Source organism: Elephantulus edwardii, unplaced genomic scaffold, assembly GCF_000299155.1.
Source record: "Elephantulus edwardii isolate Elephantulus edwardi_28Jun2011 unplaced genomic scaffold, EleEdw1.0 scaffold00231, whole genome shotgun sequence".
NCBI classification, from domain to species: Eukaryota; Metazoa; Chordata; class Mammalia; order Macroscelidea; family Macroscelididae; genus Elephantulus; species Elephantulus edwardii.
In genome coordinates, this window is record NW_006399981.1 from 3,855,407 (window position 1) to 3,876,098 (window position 20,692).

Consider the following 20,692-nt stretch of genomic DNA (forward strand, 5'->3'; position numbering starts at 1 on the left):
GTTCACACCTCCTTTGAAAAGTAAAATTCTTTCATTGATTTACAATCCCTCCCACCAGGTCCACTTCACTATACAGCCTTCGCTCTGGACTCCTGTCATGACAATAATACCTAATCACATATCCCTTTTAAACAGTTTTCTCCCTCATCTGTTTCAATGCAGTATGCATTATTTATCCCATCTTTCTCAGTCTTCCCCCAACCCCAATGTCAGTCTCATTTTACAACAGTGGCACTATACAGTATTTATCCTTTTGTGACTGAGATATTTCACTCAGCATAATGTCCTCCAGGATCACCCATTTTGAATAATATTGCATGAGTTCCTTGGTTTTCAATGTAGCATATAGTATTACATTGTGTGAATATAGCACAGCTTCTCTATCCATCCCTTTGTTGATGGTCACTTAGGTTGTTTCCAACTCTTTGCTATTGTGAACAGAGCCGCAATAAACATGGGTGTGTATATATATGCTTGGGTGGCAGTTATGGTTTCTTTATGGAAATATTCCCAGTAGTGGAATTGCTGGATCAAATGGTATTTCTGTTTACAACTTTTTGAAAAAGCTCCATACTGCCTTCCTTCCATAGTGGTTGCACCATTTTACACTTCCACCAACAGTGAATAAGGGTTCCAGTTTCTCCACAATCTTGCCAGCGTTTGTTGTTTGCTGTTCTGTTAAATTTTGCTATTCTCACTGGAATGAGATGATAGCTCATAGTTGTTTTGATTTGCATCTCTCTCAGAGCTAGGGATTTTGAACATTTCTTCATGTGCTTGTTAGCCATCTGAACTTCTTCTTTGGTGAAGTGTCTGTTCATATCCTGTGCCCATTTTTCAATTGGGTTGTTTACTTTTATCTTGTTGTGGTGCTCAAGTATTTTATAAATTCTAGATATTAATCCCTTATCTGACATGTTATTACCAATTATTTTTTTTCCCAGTCTGTGACTTCCCTTTTTACCCTGTTGGAGAAATTTTTGGATGTTGCATAGAGATTTAATTCATAGAAGGTACCATTCATCTATTTTATCTTCTACTTGTTGTAGATTTTTTCAGGATGCTTGGAAGATTGTTTATGTTGTGGATTAGGACTTCTAGAGTTCTTCCAAGCTTTTCTTTAAGGAAGTTTGTAGTCCTTGATTTTAGTCCTAGGTCCATGATTCCTTTGCTGATTTTAAACCAAGCAGTCTTTCTTTGCTCTATTCTGACAACTGCTTCCTGGTCCAAGAATAGGTTTCACCTGAACACAATCAAGTATTCTGGGAATCCCATTCTTCTCAAGGTTAGCCACAATTTGTTGTAATCAACACAGTCAAATGCCTTTGTGTTGTAAATGAAACACACTCCTCTGGTACACTGCTTTCTGCAAGATTCATCTGACGTTGGTGATAATGTTTCAGGTGCCTCTTCTAAACCCAGCCTGCATTTCTGATAGTTTTCTGTCAATGTACTCTTCCAGTCATTTTTTTTTTGGTAATCTTCAGCAGGATTTTACTTGCATGTGATATCAGTGATATTTTATAATTTCCACACTCTGTTGGGTCATCCTTTTTTGAAATGGGAACATATATGGATCTCTTCCAACAGTTGGCTGGGTAGTTTTCCTCTAGATCTCTTGGCACAACTTGGTGAGTATGTCCAGGGCTGCATCTTTTTATTGAAATATGTCAGTTGATATCCCATCAATTCCTGGAGCCTTGTTCTTTGCCAAATCCTTCAGAGCAGCTTAAACTCCCTCTTTCATCACCTCCTTATTATATGCTATGTCATAGAATTCTTCTGTGTTAGCCAATTATTGTTAGTATAATGACTCCTGTGCTCCTTCCATCTTCTTTTAATGCTTTGTAGATCATTCAATATTCTTCCCATCAAGTTCTTAAGTATTGTAATACTTTTAGTAATAAAGACCTAATATTAGGAGGTGCTACATGATGATTGACTTAGAGCCAGGGTTATGATGTCTTTATCTCAGTGCCCTTTTGAATCTAAGAGAACTTTAACTCATAACAGAAGCTATTTGCCCAATGCCTGTTGAATAACAAATAAAAACAAAAAAGTAATTGGGCTTCTTTCTGCCATTCAAATTTTTCACCCAAGTATTAACCTAAAGTATAAGTTTAAACTGAATGCATTTATATTAAAGTGTAGACTCAGGAAGAATGTGAGAAAAATAGAGAGAAAGATAGACTACACCCAGACCTGAAACTGGGGACATAGGGAAGATAAATACAGTTAGTAGGAACAGAAGCAAGCTGATTTGATTCTCAACAGTTGCGTTAATAACTTCTCTCCTTCTCTTGCTCAAGTTCTGATTAAGTAGAAGATTTTAAAGTAGAATTTGAATACTCAGGAGGTTAATGTTCTCACTACTAATTGTCAAACCCAGTTTGTAATACTGGGGTGTTTGCTCTCATGCTGGAAGCTTTGTTTCTAGCATTGCATCTGCCAGCATTGCCACCCAGGCTGGAAGGTTTCAGTGAAACTTTGAGGTTAAGATAGACAATAAAGAAAAGCCTTTGGATCTACTTTCAAATTTTAGCCCATGAAAACCCTATAGGTTAAACCTTATAGAATACTCTGCAGTACAATGCTCAATGCTGAGCCCTCTAAACTTAAAAGAATTAATAATATCCAAGGCTTTAATATGGATTACATCACAACATCAAGAAGGCAAAAATACTCACCACTTGACCAATAAGCAACATCATGATAGAGAAAAGTTTGAAACTGTCAATGACTTTATCTTACTTGGATTCAAAATCAATAAACTTTGATATTAGCAGTTAGGAGATTGGGAGATGTATTGCATTGGGCAAGTCTGCTGTCAGGCACCTCTCCAAATTACTGAAGAGCAATAATATCAGTTTGTAGGCTAACATGTGCCTCTTTAGTGCCATGGTCTTTTTCATCACTTGCTATGCATCTGAAAGATGGACAATAAGGATGATAGAGGAAGAATTGATGCCTTTGAATTGTAGTATTGAAGACGAGTACTTAATGCTCCATGGACTGTCAAAAGAACAACTAGATATATCTTGGAAAAGGTGCAGCCTGAGTTCTCCTTGGAGGCAAGGACGACAAAGCTTCATGTTTGGAAATAGGGATGATAGGCAAAAGAGAGGACTGGCTTTGTTGAGATGGGTTGACACAGTGACTGCAGCAGCAGGCTTGGATTTGTGAGGATTGTGAGGTTGGCACAGAATAAGACACGGTTCAGGTCTGTTGTTCATGGGATTGTTATGAGTTGGTCTGGTCTCAATGGCACATTAACAACAACAACAGGAGATCATCCTAAGTTAGTTGAATACTCAGTGATAACTCACATGTATATTGAAAAGTTGGGAAAAGTTTTATATTTTAGTTGATAAAATCTTCCTTCTTAGCTCACCTTTTACATCAACCATTCAGGGCCAGCTCCATAACCACGTGATCTGTTTAGTCTGACAGTTGGTTTTAGCGATCTGTTGTTAACATTGTGAAATTCTTAATTTTATACTTTAACTTGTAATTTGTAAGTGAAGTGCCACAGGAAAAAGAATGTGCCTAGGAGCAGAGAAAAGGTGCAAAAAGTGCACATACTGGCCATTCCTTGCTGCTCCATTACATACAGGGTTTGAGAATCCCATGAACATAGACTTCTGGTTGACCCATGATATAAGGAAGATCAGCAAGAATAAAAGAAAGTTCATGGCAACAGCTATGACAAAATAACCAAAAGAGCCAACAACCTCAACAGACTATGCTTTCCATCCAAATATGCACAGACCATAGAAAGAAAGCAATTGATCATTAGTCATTTTTACAGATTAATGAACAAAAACGGAATCCTATCATACAGTTCCCTACTCATGTTAACTCCCTGTATCATCTAACACTTAACTGAAAGTGATGATACAAGAAAGAGAGGCGTACAGTTCATTTTCCTTTCCATTTTCCCTTACTCATCCGTAAGCTCAAGGTATAATGGGCACACATCAAGAAGTAAGATAAAAGCATCTGAGTTAGTTTTGGGCAGCAGATGCACAAGCTACAAAATATGAACTATATCCTTATGGTGATTTTAGAGGAGTTAAATGTTCTTACATTTACATTTATATCATCCATAGTATAACATGAAAATAAACAGTAAAATGAATGCTAGTCATGTAAAATTTTCATCTGTCTCAGAATGACATTTATTAGTAAATGAAAACTTCATAACAAATCAAAAAAGGGTAGAAAGGAAAGGAAGGTTTTATGTGTTAGTACCTGTAATGACCCATCACTCATCTGCCATTTTGTCTTACTGCAGTGACTTTTCTTTTACTATGAGGGCAGGAAGTCATGTCATCAATATTTCAAATACCAGCCAGGTTCACTCAAAGTGAATGGTTCTCAGTGGAGCTTCCAAACTAGGGCACATTATGAAGAAAGGCTAAAGATATACTAAAAAAATAGGCAGTGAAAACATTCTGGTCACAGTAGAAAAATTGCCAACACATTTGGACACGACATGTAGTGGGTTCATTTGATGGAGGAGAAAAACGTGTAGTGAAATACAAGCATCAGCAAGGGCAACGGAGACTTTGGGTGAGTTGAATTGACCCAATAACAACAGATTTAAATGTGCTCTGTTATCATGTGTATAACAGAAGACCAAGCAGTGTTTGGCCCAGTTGACAAAGATCACCAGGAGTTGAAGTCAACTCAATAGCAAGTTATCTATTTTTAAATTTTTGTTAACTTTTCTAAGGAAAGAGTCATGTACTTTTGTTTTTCTTTGAATCACTCAAATTATGCTGTGAGTTCTATCCTAGGCAAGTATTCCAAGGAATGCTTCTTTCTCATTCTCATTGATATTGAGTCAGAACTGCCTCATAGCTAATCCTCCAGCAGGTTTTCAGAGGCTGTTAATTGCACAGAAGATTTCTCATTTTTCTCTCAATGCAGTTGATTTGAATCAACTTCTTTTGGATTGATGTTGACGTTGCAACTCATTCCTTATTAGGCCACCATTCTAGGAAGGAGAAGCTGAAGCCTGTTAAGATTATCTGATCTTATGCAGTATTTGACCTTTTGTGACTGAGATATTTCACTCAGCATAATGTCCTCCAGGGTCACCCATATTGTATAATATCTTATGAGTTCCTTGCATTTCCAGTGCTACATAGTATTCCAGTGTGTGAATATACCATAGTTTTTCTATCCATTCATTTGTTGATGGCCACTTAGGTTGCTTCCATCTCTTTGCTATTGTGTATAACATAACAGTAAACATGGGTGTGCATATATCTGTTTGGGTGGCAGTTCTTGTTTCTTTAGGGTGTATTTCTAATAGTGGAATTGCTGAGTCAAATGGTATTTCTATTTCCAACTGTTATAAAATGAGAGTCACATGAGGTTTGGAGGAAAACTAAGAAAAGAAGGAATAAATAATAAACACTAGATTGGGATAGATGAAGGAAATAACTACTTAAAAGGTATATATGATTATGCATTATTTATATGGCAAAAGTCCAGAATAAGAGGTACATAATAAAGTGGACTGGCATGAGGGGTAATAGAGGAAATTATGCAGTAATGAATACTTTTTTTTAAAGTGAACTGGGTGGGGAGTGGGGAGGAAAATATACAACAATGAATGAATGAAAAATCCAATTTTTCTGCAAACTTTTGTTAAAATCACAATTTTAAAAAATTCAACATTAAAAAAAGAATTATCTGATCTTGTTTCCAGTCTAAGAATGATCACCAGGCAACACCAGGAGCTCTAGTGAATTGAGCATATTTGGATTCTGTTCCTTGGCTGTACGACCTTGTGAAAACTCCTTCATCTCTCTTTTCCTCGGTTTCTCCAACTCTGAAAGTATAATAGCAACTTCTGTGAGTGTTGTGAGAAATGGACATAATTTATCTAACATCCACCAGAGTGACCTCTACATACATAACAGCTATTATTACTGGTATTGTTAAGGCTCTGGCCACATAGTTCATAGGGAGTTGTGCAGCTAACACAAAAGCTGTGCCTCTCTGACAGCAAAAATTCACCAGAAGTTCTGTAAAAGAAAAACAGGTATCTCCTTTCTCTCAATTTACAACTTCAGAAACCCTATGAGTCAGACCTAACCAAATGATGATTAATTTCTTTTGAAAGATTAACAGGATTTTCCTTACATGTATTATTGTACCATGGATTTGGAATGACTCCTAGTTGGCGGTTTTTAGAGGCAGAAAATCACATGGGAAGAGATTGCCCATCTTTCTCCCTAAGAGCAGCTGGTGCATTCAAATCAAGTACATAGCAAACTAGAATTTGCTTCTGTAAAAGGATCTAAAGAAATATTAGCTCCCTTCTGATGCTCATAATTCCACTAGCAACTGTTGTTGTTGTTATGTTCCCTCGAGTCGCCTGTGACTCATAGCGACCCTATGTACAATAGCCCTAAACTCCGCTCTGTCCTGTACCAATCACACTGTCTCTGACACTCCCATCCCAATTATCCCAGTCACTGAATCAATCCACCTCATAGAGGGCCTTCCTCTCCTGCGCTGTCCCTCCACCCTCCCAAGCATGATATCCCTCTCCAAGGACCGGTCCCTCCTCACAACATGTCCAAAGTATGTTAGACGGAGCCTCAGAATCTTTGCCTCCAAGAAGCCACCCAGTTTAACCCTTTCCAGGACAAATCTGTTTGTTTTCCTAGCAGTCCATGGTATTCTCAATACTCTTCTCCAGCACCACAGCTCAAAGGCATCAATTCTCCTTCTATTCTCCTTGGTCATTGTCCAACTCTCTGATGCATAACAAGTGATTGTGAAGACCATGGCCTGTATCAGATGCACCTTTGTCTCCAGAGAGACACCATTTGGAGAGGTCCCTAACAGCAGACTTTCCCATGGCAATGCCCCTTTTAATTTCCTGGCTGCTGGTGCCACTAGCGATTAATCTTAAAAAAAAAAAAAAAAAGATGGTGCAACTCTTGAACACTTCAGTGCAAAGGTAGTAGATTCAGGACAGGTTTGCAAGAGAGCAGAGGAGAAGACTTGTGAATGGGAGAATTAGACCAGAATGATAGTATAAGTACAGAAAAGGAAGCAACAAAAGCTGATTTCACCTTCTTGGGATATGAAAGATGTGTGATCAACAACCCAGCCAAGCCTGAATAAACACAGCCAATTAAAATCCTTTACTTTCAATCTATTATAAAATAATTGATTTATTACTGTGACAATGCCTTCACAATCTACTATTAAATATTCAACAAGCGCTCATTAGTGATGGTCTCTACTGATGATGTGGTATTAGCAGCTTTGGCAATTCAAAAAATAACAAGGAAAGATACCCTTGAGGATTTTAACATTTTGAAGGATTAGAACAATATAACTTCCATATATGAAACAGAAAAGAATAAGTACTGAGAGAAGAACAAACAGATGACCATAATAGGTAAAGAGCAACCCTCTATTTTGAGTTGATGTGTCTCTGTCTTAACCCTTCCTATCCTATGTTGACCGCCACAAACTTTTTGTTTTGCCAAATACTGATAATGAGAATTGTATTTGTTTTAGCAGAAAAGCTTTGTCTCTTACATTTTTCACATGTTGTATTTTTTGTCATGTCACATAATTCTTGGAAGCAGTCCTATAGTGAGACAACAGATTAATAGAGCTAAACAATTGTTTTAGGCCACACAGCTGGTCGGTAACAGGTTCAAGATTTGAACTCCGGTTAATCTGACTCTAAATCTCATTCTTGCTTCATTATATGTCCTGAGGATTCCTAAAGTGTTTTATTCCTCTGTCGTATTGCTTTTCCTCATAACTTTCACTTTGCCTTCCTAAAAAAAAAAAAAGTCTTTCCATCATTTCAGATTTACTTCAACTTCTATCTCCCTACTCTTGTTATTATAACCTTCTCAAAAATGGACATGCTACTGTGTACCTCCTATGTGTGCTGCTATTCTTTTATTTATCACTGTAGATGAAGATAGTCAGCTTTGTTGCTGCTTCTTGGTATTGAGTCTCACAGAATGGGACATATCATCTTTGAGTTCTTAGCACATGGAAAAGGCTCAACAATATTTTATTTAAGGACATTGTATGAGATAATCAGGGTCTTCAGTATTATCTAAGGATGTACTATAGGAGTTCGAATGCTTTTCTGTAAGGGGCCATAAACTATTTTAGGCTTCATAGGGAGCTCTGGTGGCCTAGAAGCAAGAAGCTGCACTGCAATCCCAAAGGCGCAAGGTTCGAGGCCACCAGCTGCTCTGCGGGAGAGGGATGGGCAGTCTCCTCTCATGTGATTAACTGCCTCTGAAAACCCACTGGAGGGTCAGCTATGGGTTAGTTCTGACTCAATGGTGCATAACAACAACATTCTATACCACCTGTGTTGTATTTCTTACCTTTGCCGGTATTATGAAAACAGCCATGAAGGTTAATGTAAACAAGTAGGTATACCTATATTCCAATGACATTTTATTTTTAAAATAGGTGATAGACTTGATTTGACTCTGGTTTTAGTTTGCCAAGTCTTGATTTATAGTGTGTATAAAAACAGATCAAGAAATTACAGACGGCCTTCCAAGCAGAAGAAATGATATGTGCAAAGTCCTAGTAGCAGCACTGGGCTTGTTTAGCACTTACTAAACAAGTAGGGAGTAATGAGAATGAGACCTTCTCTGCAATCCTGAAGGTACCCAGTTTGAGGCCACCAGCTGCTCTGTGGGAGAAGAATGGGCAATCTCCTCCCGTGCCATTAACTGCCTCTGGAAAGTCACCTGAGGTAAACTATGAGTAGGTTCCAACTGTATGGTGCACAACAACAACTGGAGAGTGAGATAAGGAGATAAGGGCATGGGTTGGGAGGGCAGGGGTGTCTCACATGCTGTGGTAAAGGGATTATACTCATTGCAGTAAGTATGAGAATATCGCCCAAGTGTTTTAGCAAATTAATGTCATGACAGGGACTGTGCATCAGAAACTGGCTCACACATACACTAAAGCTCATGGCTTAGATCAAGTGTACCTCAGTCATCAAGATGGCATCTTTACCTTTAAAACCTTAGACAACAAAAATGGAGGGGACATGGGCAATCATGAGAAGCAGAGGTATAAATGGCTTAGTCTGTGTATATTGGGCTGCTAACGAAAAGGTCATATGCATCTGGTGGTTCAATCAACCAGCAGCTCTCAAGGAGAATGATGGATATTCTCCTTGTGCTAAGATTTACACTCTTGGAAGCTCGATGGAGGGTCATCATAAGTTTCAATCAACTTGAGAACAGTGAGTGAGTTGTTTAGTGGCAATTGGTTACAGATCAGTGTCACAACAATAAAAGAAATTTTTTATCTTGGTGACTTTGAAAATGGAAGAACTACTAATAGTGAGGAAAGGCAAGAAGAGAGACCTGTTGCATCATAAAGATGATAAGCTTTTTCACACATTTTCTTTCTGATTTTGCCTGGTCATGTTGCTGGTATGTGCCATTGAGTTGCCTGGGACTCTTAGTGATCCTACATGCAGTAGCTCTGAATCCCACCCTATCTTGAGCCAATTTTACTGTCTCCAAAATACTTACCAGTTACTGAGTTAATATTGAGTTTCTACCCCAGCTTCCCAGTTTCTGAGTCAATTGGTCTCATCCAGGGTTTTCATCTCCTGTACTGTCCCTCCTCCCTTCCATATATGATGTCCTTCTCCAAGGACTGGTCCCTCCTGGCAACATGCCTACAGAATATGAGACAGAACTTCAAAATTCTTGCCTCTGGGGAGCACCTTGGTTAGCAACTTGTTTAAATATGCTAACTTAAAACAGCTTTCCTTTCCAAAGCCAGACTAAAATGTTTCTGCCTTTTGATGGAGATGAGATGGGGAAAAAAATAACACTCTTGAATTCTTTCCAAAACTATACATTTCTAGGATGTTTAATATCTGTATAATTTTTATTCTAACTTGACCTTGTTCTAACAATGAAAGCAAGCTGAGAAATTTTCTCTCCTTCCGTATGCCTTTTGATTTCCCCATCTCGTCTGCGTAATTCAGAACCAATTAATTCAGGTTCTTATTTTCTCCATAAAATGGAGAATTGTCAGATTAATACCTTTGTATTTGAATATTTCTTTATAAACTGTGATTACCTGAGATAAGTTTAGGCATAGTTCAAGAACAAGAACACTCCAAAAAAGTGAAAATGTCAAACGAAAGGGACTGCTGAAATAGAATTCTGATTATAGGATCATTCCTGAAGAAAAATGGAGGTGGTACAAAGACATCAAGGTCAGGAACTAATAAGTGCTGAATCAAGTTGTCAATCCTAGCTAAAAAACACCTGAAAGTGAAGTCAGAATGACTAATTCAAGTAATATTTTTCAGATCCATAAATAGAAACCAGGTGGAGTTGAAAGTGCAGGTCATCTGATGGGAGAATGTCTATTTCTTAATCACTCATGACCAGGAGATGTATTTTTACCCCACATTCAGCAATTTGGAGTCCCCATTGGCATACATGTCTTAGAGAAAGTACAGCCAGAGGGCTCGTTGCAGGCCATGACGACAAAGCTTCTTCTCACTTACTTTGAGCATGTTGTTAGGAGAGGCTATGGCTTGGAGACAGGAATCATACTTGGAAAGGTTAAAGGGTCAGTAGAAGAGGGGAAGACCTTCAACCAGATGGACTGACAGTCACTGATGCAATGGGCTCAACTGTGTCTGAAATAATAAGGATGGCACATGATAGGACAGGGTTCAGATCTCTTGTTTACGGAGTGACCATGAGTTGCATTTGACTTACCACTGGCACCTAACAATAACATAGTATCAGCACACAAGACTAAGCACACAACATAGTTGAAAATTACTTTCATTTCCCTATGGTGTTAAAAATAAAACCATCTGATCCTTCAAATGCTGACTTAAGCCACAAGTTACAATAAAACTTTCGAAATAAGACTTGTATCCAATCTAAATCAAGACTATAGTTCAGGAAGTAGATTTTACCAAGGAGTCACTTCTTGGTTTCAATAAATGCAGCATTATTATGTAAAATTAGAGAGATTGATATACGGGAAATTTCGGTACCGACTTTCCCACTTGTTCTGTAAAATCCAAAATTAGAATTAAATTTTTTAATTTAATTGTTAATTAAAAGTTTAAAATGAAATAAAATTATCTTTCCACCAAGTTTTCTTGCCCTACAAATGATGAGAAAGATTAGTCACTGCTTACAATAAATTTTCCTTAGAGCATTTGCAAGCCAAATAACTCATTTGCTCAGGGCAACTAGGTAGAAACTAACTAATATTGATTAAAAGACTGGCTCCATTCTTTACTAGCTGTGTGATGTGGAACAACTTTATGTAACTTTTTTAGTCTCTATTTGATTTACCCGTAGAACAAAGACACTAATAATAATGCCTTTATAACAAATCATGGAGTGCTTTGCACAATATTTGGCACGTGGGTGGACTCAATATATATGAGAGTCATTTGTTTTGGTTGACATCTCTTGTGTATAAATACACATGAGGGCAAAGACTTAGTCTCTACACAGGTAGAGTTATGTGTGTGGTACCCAGTGTACTGCATCCCTTCCCAGATATGCATCTGACTTGTTTTGCTGTGGTTTTGGTACACAAACAGAAGGCTAATTCCAGTATTCTCTTAGAAATATAATTCTTTAACCCAGCCACTCTTTTCTTTGATAATAAGTGCCATGACCAGATGGTCCCTGTTCTGGAGTTCCAGAAATGACATTAAAAACAAGTGGGCAGAGGGATTTTATTAGTCATTTGTTGGCTTCACAGCAACCATTTCCATGAAATTATAGGACAATGACAAAATAAAAGCAACTTCTGTTGGCTTTTGGAAAGCTGGTTCCTATGTCTCCAGGAACTCATAGGTCAGGAATGTGCAACAGGAAAAATAAATCAGAGGATTACTGCCGGAAGATTCCGTAATCCCTTGTCTGAGAAGCCAAGACCTCTGAGAAGACTGGACCTGAGGAAAATGGACTGAAGACAGGAAATGCTGCCTTGGTGAAGAAGGCCTGGAACACCACAGGTATGTGGTGAGAATTATGCTGCCAGTGGAAAGGAAATGTCTCCTGATAGGCTATTGGAGTCATAAACCAGATCCCACAGATAGAAACCAGCACCTTACGTTAGCCAACCTAAGCAAGAACTCCTCTTGCTAGCCACCTGTTTAGGCTGCATTATATTGTATCATCCCTCCCTTTCACCTCACCACCCCTCTATGAAACTGCCTTCTCACTACTTATACCCACCTTCCGTAAGCCAACCTCTCAGCTCAGGGGTCCAGAGGTCATCTTAGAAGGTAGGGAAAAAATGTGGAACATATAGTATGGGACTATGTTGCCTGAGAGTACAACAAATAATCCTGAAAGACCAAAGACTTGAGATTTGACCCTATTTCCATCATCTGTTGGTGAGAAAAGGAGAATGAACTGCTTCCACAGTTACAGAATTTTTCTATAGCTTTCTCTTGTATGAGAATAGAAAAGGAACAGTAGTAGTTCCTCTTTTGGTCTACATGGTTCACAAGACAGTATTATCAAATTCACATGAAAACCCACCACACATCTATCTGTTTGTCACACTACAGTGGCTTGTGTGTTGTTATGTCACTAATATTACATGCAAGCGAAATGGAGCTGAAAATTTCTCCAAAACACTTGAACACTACATAGATGGGAAATTTAAATGGAATTCTGAAGAGTTGATATAGCAAGAGAGATATCATTGTTGATGTCAAAAAGATAGTGGCTGAAAGCAGAGAATATTAGAAAGATGTCTACTTATTTTTTATTAACTATGCTAAAGCATTTGTAGGTCATAGCAAATTATAGATATTAATGAGAAGAGTGGGAATCCCAGAACACTTAATTGTGTTCATGCAAAACCTATGCATAGATCAAAAAGCAATTATCCCAACAGAAAAAGAGGACATTGGATGGTTTAAAATCAGGAAAGATGTGCATCAGAATTGTATCCTTTCCCTACAATTATTCAATCTATATTCTGAGAAAATCATTCAAAAAGTTGGATTATATTAAAAAGAATGTGCATTCAGAATTGAGGGACGATTTATCAAAAACCTGCATTATGCAGGTCACACAACTTTGCTTGAAAGGACTTGAAATACTTGCTTGCTGCAAAAGATCAAAGTCGATAGTTTTCAGTAAGGATGACATCTTAACACTTAGAAAACAAAAATCTTCACCACTGGACAAAGACAGCATCACGATAGATTGAGAAAAGATTGAAGTTGCTAAAGACTTCATCTCACTTGGATTCACAATCAACAACCATGAAAGCAATAGTAAAGACATCAAAAGTGTGTTACATTGGGAATATGTCCTGTCAAGTTCCTCTTTAAAATGTTAAAAAGTAAGAATGTTAATTTGAAGACTAAGCTGTGCCTACTCCAAGCCATTGTGAGGATGCTGGTGGCCTAGTGTTAAGAACCTGCACTGCATTCCCAAAGCCAAGTGGTTCAAATTCACCAGCTGCTCTACAGGAAAAGAATAGACAATCTCTTCCCTTGTGATTTACTGCCGTTGAAAACTCATTAGAGGGTCAGCTATGAGTCAGCTCCAACTTGATGGCACAAAACAAACAACAATCCAATCCATGGTATTTTCAATTCCCCCATCTGACAGCTGGAAAATACCTTTGAATTGTGATCTTGACAAAGAGTATTGAATATACCACGAACTGCCAAATAACAAACAAATCTGTCTTGGAAGAAATGCAACCAGGTTGTTCTTCAGAGGAAGCAATGGTAAAACTTTGTCTCACATATTTTGGAAATGTTTTTAGGAGCAGCCAATCCTTGGAAAAAAGACATCATACTGGGAATGGTAGAGGGCCAGGGAAAAAGAGAATGACCTTTGATGAGATAGACTGACATGATGACTATGACAATGGATTTGAGTGTGTGGGAAATTGTGAGGGTGGTGAATGAAAAGACCAAGTTCAGATCTATTACTTATAGGGTCACTCAACATCGCCCAATAATAACATGATACTGAAAGCTATGTGATCAATATTTCAAATACCAGCAGCTTCACCCATGGTAAATAGGTTTCAGTAGACCTTCGAGACTAAGAAAGACTAGAAAGAAATGCCTGGAGATCTCCTTCTGAAAAATTGTTTTTATTATGTACCATTGAATCAAAACTGACTCACAACTGACTCTGCAGTGGGTTTTCAGAGGGTGTAAATTACACAGGAGGAGCGTATCCATCTTTCTCATGTGAAACAGTTGATGGATTTGAACCAAGTGCCTTTGAGTTGGCAGGACAACTCCTTAACAACTACTGAAAACCATACACATTACAACAGAACATCACCTGACTCGTGTGCCTGCGATTCATCATTGAGAGGGGTCATGTGCTGGAGGATACCAGGTTTGCTGAAGTATGAAGCCAAGGGAGACCCTCAGGGAGACAGAAAGGTAAAGTGGCCCCACCAAGGAATTAAAACAGGCTGGTAGTTGTGAGAATAAAAGCCCTAGACAGCATTTTGTTCCAAGATATTGTACTGTATTGTCATATGTCTGAGTCAATTCAACAGTAGGTATCTATCTTAGATGAAAATATACCTATTTTCAATGTCTAGCACTTAGTAGGCACATAGATAAATCTTCTCCTGTTGTGGGTCTACACTTTGGCCATGCTGATAGAGAATATAATGAAAAACTTTTGTTTTGAATGTCTTGAAGTTCTAAGAAATATTGTATGTCAGTATTTAATAACTTCATAGCTGTCAAAACCAAGTGGTGTCCTTTGAGATTTATAAAGCCAAATGACTTTCAAACTCAGGTTGTCTGCTCTCTCTGAGGCTGCTTTCTTTGACAATAAACTGATTTTGTCTATTATAACAAGATTATGTAGAAAGTAATCAGTGAATTGGATTACTCTCTTAATATTCCCATGATATTTGCTTGAATAAATTTGCCTATTCTTTTCCTTGTATTTTTGTTATAAATTCAATGAAAATGTAAAATGAAAGCATCTGAGTCCTTATCTTCTGCCTTGGCAGATTTATTATTATCTCCAAAGTATGTATATGTTCTTGTTTCCTGAATAAGGGACATAGAGGTCATTTGGATTCAGCTATCTGCAATGTCTTCCATTTCTTCATACAAAAAATCTTTAGACTTATGCCACCCTGTTAGAATGGTTACATAGCTGACCCTCCAGCAGGTTTCCTAAGACTGTAATAACATAGGAGGAGATTGCCGGGGAATTCAGACCACCGGAGAGAGGCCACCTTTGTGTTAGCACCACAATGCCCTGCCAACTAGACCACCAAAACTCCCCATTTCTTCATTAGGACCTAGAATATTTAAACATTATAGAGATTGCTTTTTTTGTATGTTTTGAAGGATGACCTAGAAAAGGAAAGTCTTTTACAAGCAACTGAAATGTTGTAGTAACTTATATTGTTTCCTATGCTTTAAAACGTCAAGTTTGAGACTTGCTGCTCTCATGTGCTGTCGAGTCAAGTATGGTTCACAGCAACTCTGTGAACAACAGATCTGAGCCCTGTCCTATCCTGTGCCATCCTCACCATCTCTGACATACTTGAAACCAATGTTATAGTTACCATTTCAGTGCATCTTAAGGGTCTTCTTCCCTTACACTTACCCTCCTCTTTCCCAAACATGAGGTCTTTTTCCAAGGACTGGACACTCCTTAGCAACACACTCAATGTATTTGAAGTATTTGAAGTGAAGCTTCACCATTCTAGCCTCCAATGAGCACCCTGGTTGCACTTTCTCAAAGGCATATTTGTTGGTTTTTTTTTTTGACAGTTCACGAAATATTCAGTACTCTTCTCCAACCCCATAACTCCAAATACCAATCCTTCTTCTGTCATCCTCAGTCATTGCCCAACTTCAGGTACATAGTAATTAACTGAAAAGACCATGACTTCGATCAGGTGTACCTTAATCTTTAAACTGACCTCATTACTCTTGAACACTTTGGTGATATTCTTAACAGTAAATTTTCCCAATGCAACATGTCTTAATTTCTTAACTGCTGATACCAGGAGTATTGATGTTGATTCAGTAAAATGAAATTGTTGGCAATTTCAGTATTTTCTCCATCTATCATGCTTTTGCCTATTTGTCCAGTGGTTAGGATTTTCATTTTCTTGATGTTGAGATGTAATCCATATTGAAGTCTGTAGTTTTTTATCTTCCGCAGCAAGTGTTTTAAGTCCTCCTAAGTTTCAGGAAGCAAGATTGTCAGTGAGTATGCACATGGACCTCACCTGATGGTCTACTTACATCTATGAGGAAAGGAAAATCTTCTAAGAAGCTCATCGATATCAGTACGAATTAGGCCAGATGCTGTCTGTGGTACAGATATTTTTCAATAGTTTTCACATTCTTCTGGATCACCTTTGTTGGAATGGGAACCATATGAATCTCTTCCAATCAGCTGACCAGACAACGGTCCTCCAAATTTCCTGGCATAGACTGGTGAACACATCCAAGGTTGCATCTGTTAGTTGAAACATGTCAATTGGTATCCCATTCAATTCCTAGGTCCTTAGTTTTTGTCAGTGTCTTCAGTGTAGCTTCAACTTCTTCCTTCATTACCTCTGGCTCATGTTCATATGCTACTAGTAACTCTATGTATTCTCTCCATCTTCTTTTTTGTTGTTTTGGGTTTTGCGATTTAGAGATCATTTTATTGATAGGTAAGAGCAAATTTTGTAAAAGGGTGCTAGAGCCAAACATGTGCCTTCAGGTTGAAGCACAAAGAATGGCTTCACGGTAGCATGAATTATTTAAAGAGGACAATACAAAGAATGCAAACATTGCCACCACCACCTGTGATTAAGAAAACTGAGCACCACAGTCAAATACATTGGACTCACTGAAGAATCTTCCGCCAGCTGGGAGTTTCCCTCTGTTTGGGTGGTGGACATCAGGTGAATGGTGGCAGGGATCCAAGTAGCCCACTGTGTATGGCTGCTGTCCTAGAATCTGATATGGGTGGGTGCAGGCATCTGCAGGTCAAAGTTGGGGGGGGGGCAGGCTGGTCCTGGTGTCCACATTGTCCTTGGATGTCTCAGGCTTCCCCTGGGTGGCAGGCTCTTTGCGTTTGGTGGTTGACTCCAAGTTCTGGATTCCTATATCCAATTCTGTGGACTCAGAACCGGGACGCCCCGGGAAGAAGGCCTTTAGGAAGAAACAGTAGTTCAGAATCGAGCTTCAGGGCATCTGCAATGCTCCCCCATTGTGTGACTTTCCCACAGGAAGGCATAGAGCATCTGGAATCCCTCCATTTTCTTTTGATGCTTTCTGGATAATTCAACATATTGCTGTTGTTGTTGTTGTTAGGTGCTGTTGAGTTGAGTAAGACTCATAGCAACCCTATGAGCAAAAGATCTGAACCTTGTTCTGTCCTGTGCCATCCTCACACTTCCTGACACACAAAAGCCCATTGCAACAGTCACCATGTCAATTCACCTGGTTAAGAGTCTACCTCTCCCTCACCATAGCCCCTTCTAGCAACTTCACCAAAATATGTGAGGCAAAGCCTCATCATTCTTGCCTCCACAGAGCATGTGGACTGCACCTTCTCCAAGACAAAGATGTTTGTTCTCTTGGCTGTCCATTGGATGTGCAGTGCTCTTCTCCAACAGCACAGCTCAAAGACATCAATTCCTTTTCTGTTATCCATGTTCATTGTCTAGCTCTCAGATGTACAGCAAGTGATAGGAAAGACTGTGGCCTGAATTAGACCTACCTTAGTCCTCAAATTGACATCATTACTCAATAATTTGGAAAGATCTCTAACTGTAAACTTTCCCAGGACAATGCATCTCCTTATTTTCTAACTACTGATAGCAAGGGTATTAATTGTGGATCCAAGCAAGATGAAGCTGTTGACAGTTTCAATCTCTTCTCCATCCATCATTATGTTACCTATAGGTCCAATGGTGATGGTTCTTGTTATGTGCCATCGAGTCGCTTGTGACTCATGGCGACTCTATGTACTAGAGCCCTAAATGCCTTTCTATCTTGTGCCAACCTCGCCATCTCAAACACACGCATTATCACCACTCCACTCACAGAATCAATCCATCTTATCGAGGGTCTTCCTCTCCTGCGCCATCCCTCCACTCTGCCAAACATGATGTCCCTCTCCAAGAACCAGTCCCTCCTTGCAACATGCCCAAAGTATGTCAGGTGAAGCTTCAGACTCTGACTCCAAGGAGCATTCTGGCTTCACCCTCTCCAGGACAAACCTGTTTGTTCTCCTAGTAGTCCATGGTATATTCAACACTCTTCTCCAGCACCTCAACTCAAAGGCATAAATTCTCTTTCTATCATCCCTAGTCACTGTCCAACTATCTGATGCATAGCATGTAATTGCGAAGACTATGGCCTGGATCAGGTGCACCTTTGTCTCCAGCATGGCGTCATTGCTCTTCAGTACTCTTGAGAGATCCTTCACAGCTGACTTCCTCAATGCAATTCATCTCTTGATTTTCTGGCTGCTGTTACCAAGAATGTTGACTGTGGAACCAAGTAAACTAAAATGGTTAACTATCTCAAACTCTTCATCATTCATTCTGATGCTGCCAATTGGTCCAGTGGTGAGAATCTTTGTTTTCTTGATGTTGCGCTTCAATCCATATTGAAGACTACAGTCCTTGACTTTCTGCAGCAAGTGCTTCAGGTCCTCCTCAGTTTTAGCAAGCAGGGTTGTATCACCCGTATAACGCAGGTTGTTGATGATTCTTCCACCAATCCTGATGCCACATTCCTCCTTGTACAGCCCAGAGTCTCGGATGATCTGTTCTACATACAGATGGAAAAGGTATGGAGACAAAAATACACACCTGTTGGACCATCTTCTTGATTTTGAACCATATAGCGTCTCCTTGCTCTGTTCTGACGGCTGCCTCTTGGTCCAAGTATAGGTTTCGCATAAGCACAATCAAATGTTCTGGGATTCCCATTCTTCTCAGAGTCAGCTATAGCTTGTTGTGATCCACACAGTCAAAAGTCTTTGCATAGTCAATGAAGCACAAATAGACATTCTTCTGGTATTCTCTGCTTTCTGCCAAGATCCATCTAACATTAGCTATAATATTCCTAGTACTACGACCTCTTCTAAATCCAGCCTGCACATTTGGCAGTTCTCTGTTGACATATTGTTCCAGAAGTTTTTGGATAATTTCTACACTCTGTTGGGTCACCTTTCTTTGGAATGGGAATAAATATCGATCTTTTCCAGTCAGTTGGCCAGCTGGCTGTCCTCCAGATTTCCTAGCTCAACTTAGTGAGCACATCCAAGGCAGCATCTGTTTGTTGAAATACATTAATTGGTATGCTGTCAACTCTCGGAGCCTTGTTTTCCAATTCCTTCAGACAACTTGAACTTCCTCCTTCATCACCATAGGCTCTTGCTCATATGTTATTTCCCGAAATTCCTCCGTGTCAGCCAATTCCTTCTGATACAGTGATTCTGTGTACTCCTTCCATCTTCTTTTGATGCTTCCTCACCCAATGGTAAGGGTCTTTGTCTTCTTCTTGATAGTGAGATGCAATCCATACCGAAGGCTGCATTCCTCAATATTGCAACTCAAGGCTTAAATTTATTTTTCAGTTCCCACAGCTTGACAAATACTGAGTGAGTTCTTCCCTTTTTAATTCTCAGATTCCAGGTCTCTGCATATTCCATTATAACACTTAACTTTGTCTTTTCAAACTACTCTTTGGAATCTACTGTTCGGGTCTTTTACGTCAACATCTTTTCACTTTGTTTTAGCTTCTCAACACTCTAGCACAGATTTACCACATCTCTGGAAGGAATCATGAGAGAAGCTGTGTATCAGTAGTGAGAACTACGTTAGGGGCACACTGTGGAAAAGGCCATCAACTACTCATGTGGAAGTCCAAATTGAAGATAAAGAAAATTTAAAAAAGACCACTAGAATAAAAATATGATGTTGAGTCTATTCCACTTGAATTTAAAAATCTTCTTAATAATAGATTTGAGGAATTGAATAGTAATGATTGAAGACAAGGTGAGGAGCAAGATTACATCAAGGATATTATCCATGGAGAGAACAAAAGGCCATTACAAAGACAGAGGAGAAAGTAAAAAACAAAATGAACGTCAGAAGAGACTCTGAAAATTGTACTAGAGCATCAAGAAACCAAAAGAAAGGGGAAAGATGCTACTTATGCTCTTGTTGTTAAGTGTCGTTGAGTCAGATGACTCATAGAGACCCTATGAATGAAAGACACGAACACTTCCATAACTTTGGTCGTTTCTCCATGTTCATAGAGTTTCCAGGGCAAGCTATATCGGAAATGGATGCCACTCCTGCTTCTGAGCTTGTTTTAATCTGGAAGCTACACCAAACACTGTCCACCAAGAGTAACCATTATTACACTATACACATGCTACTTTATGTAATTTTAAGGAAGTTGTTTACTCACACAATGACTTCATTTTTTTACCTGAAAAGTAGAAATGATACAATAATAGTCTTATTTTCCTGATAAGTTAGTTTAAAAGGATAGATAAATTTTTTTTGCTGTTTTTTTAGCTATTTCTTGGAAAACATTTAGAACAACATAAATCCTAAAATAATACATACATTTTATTAACAAATATGTTGTTATTGTTATGTGCCGTCGAGTCCCTTG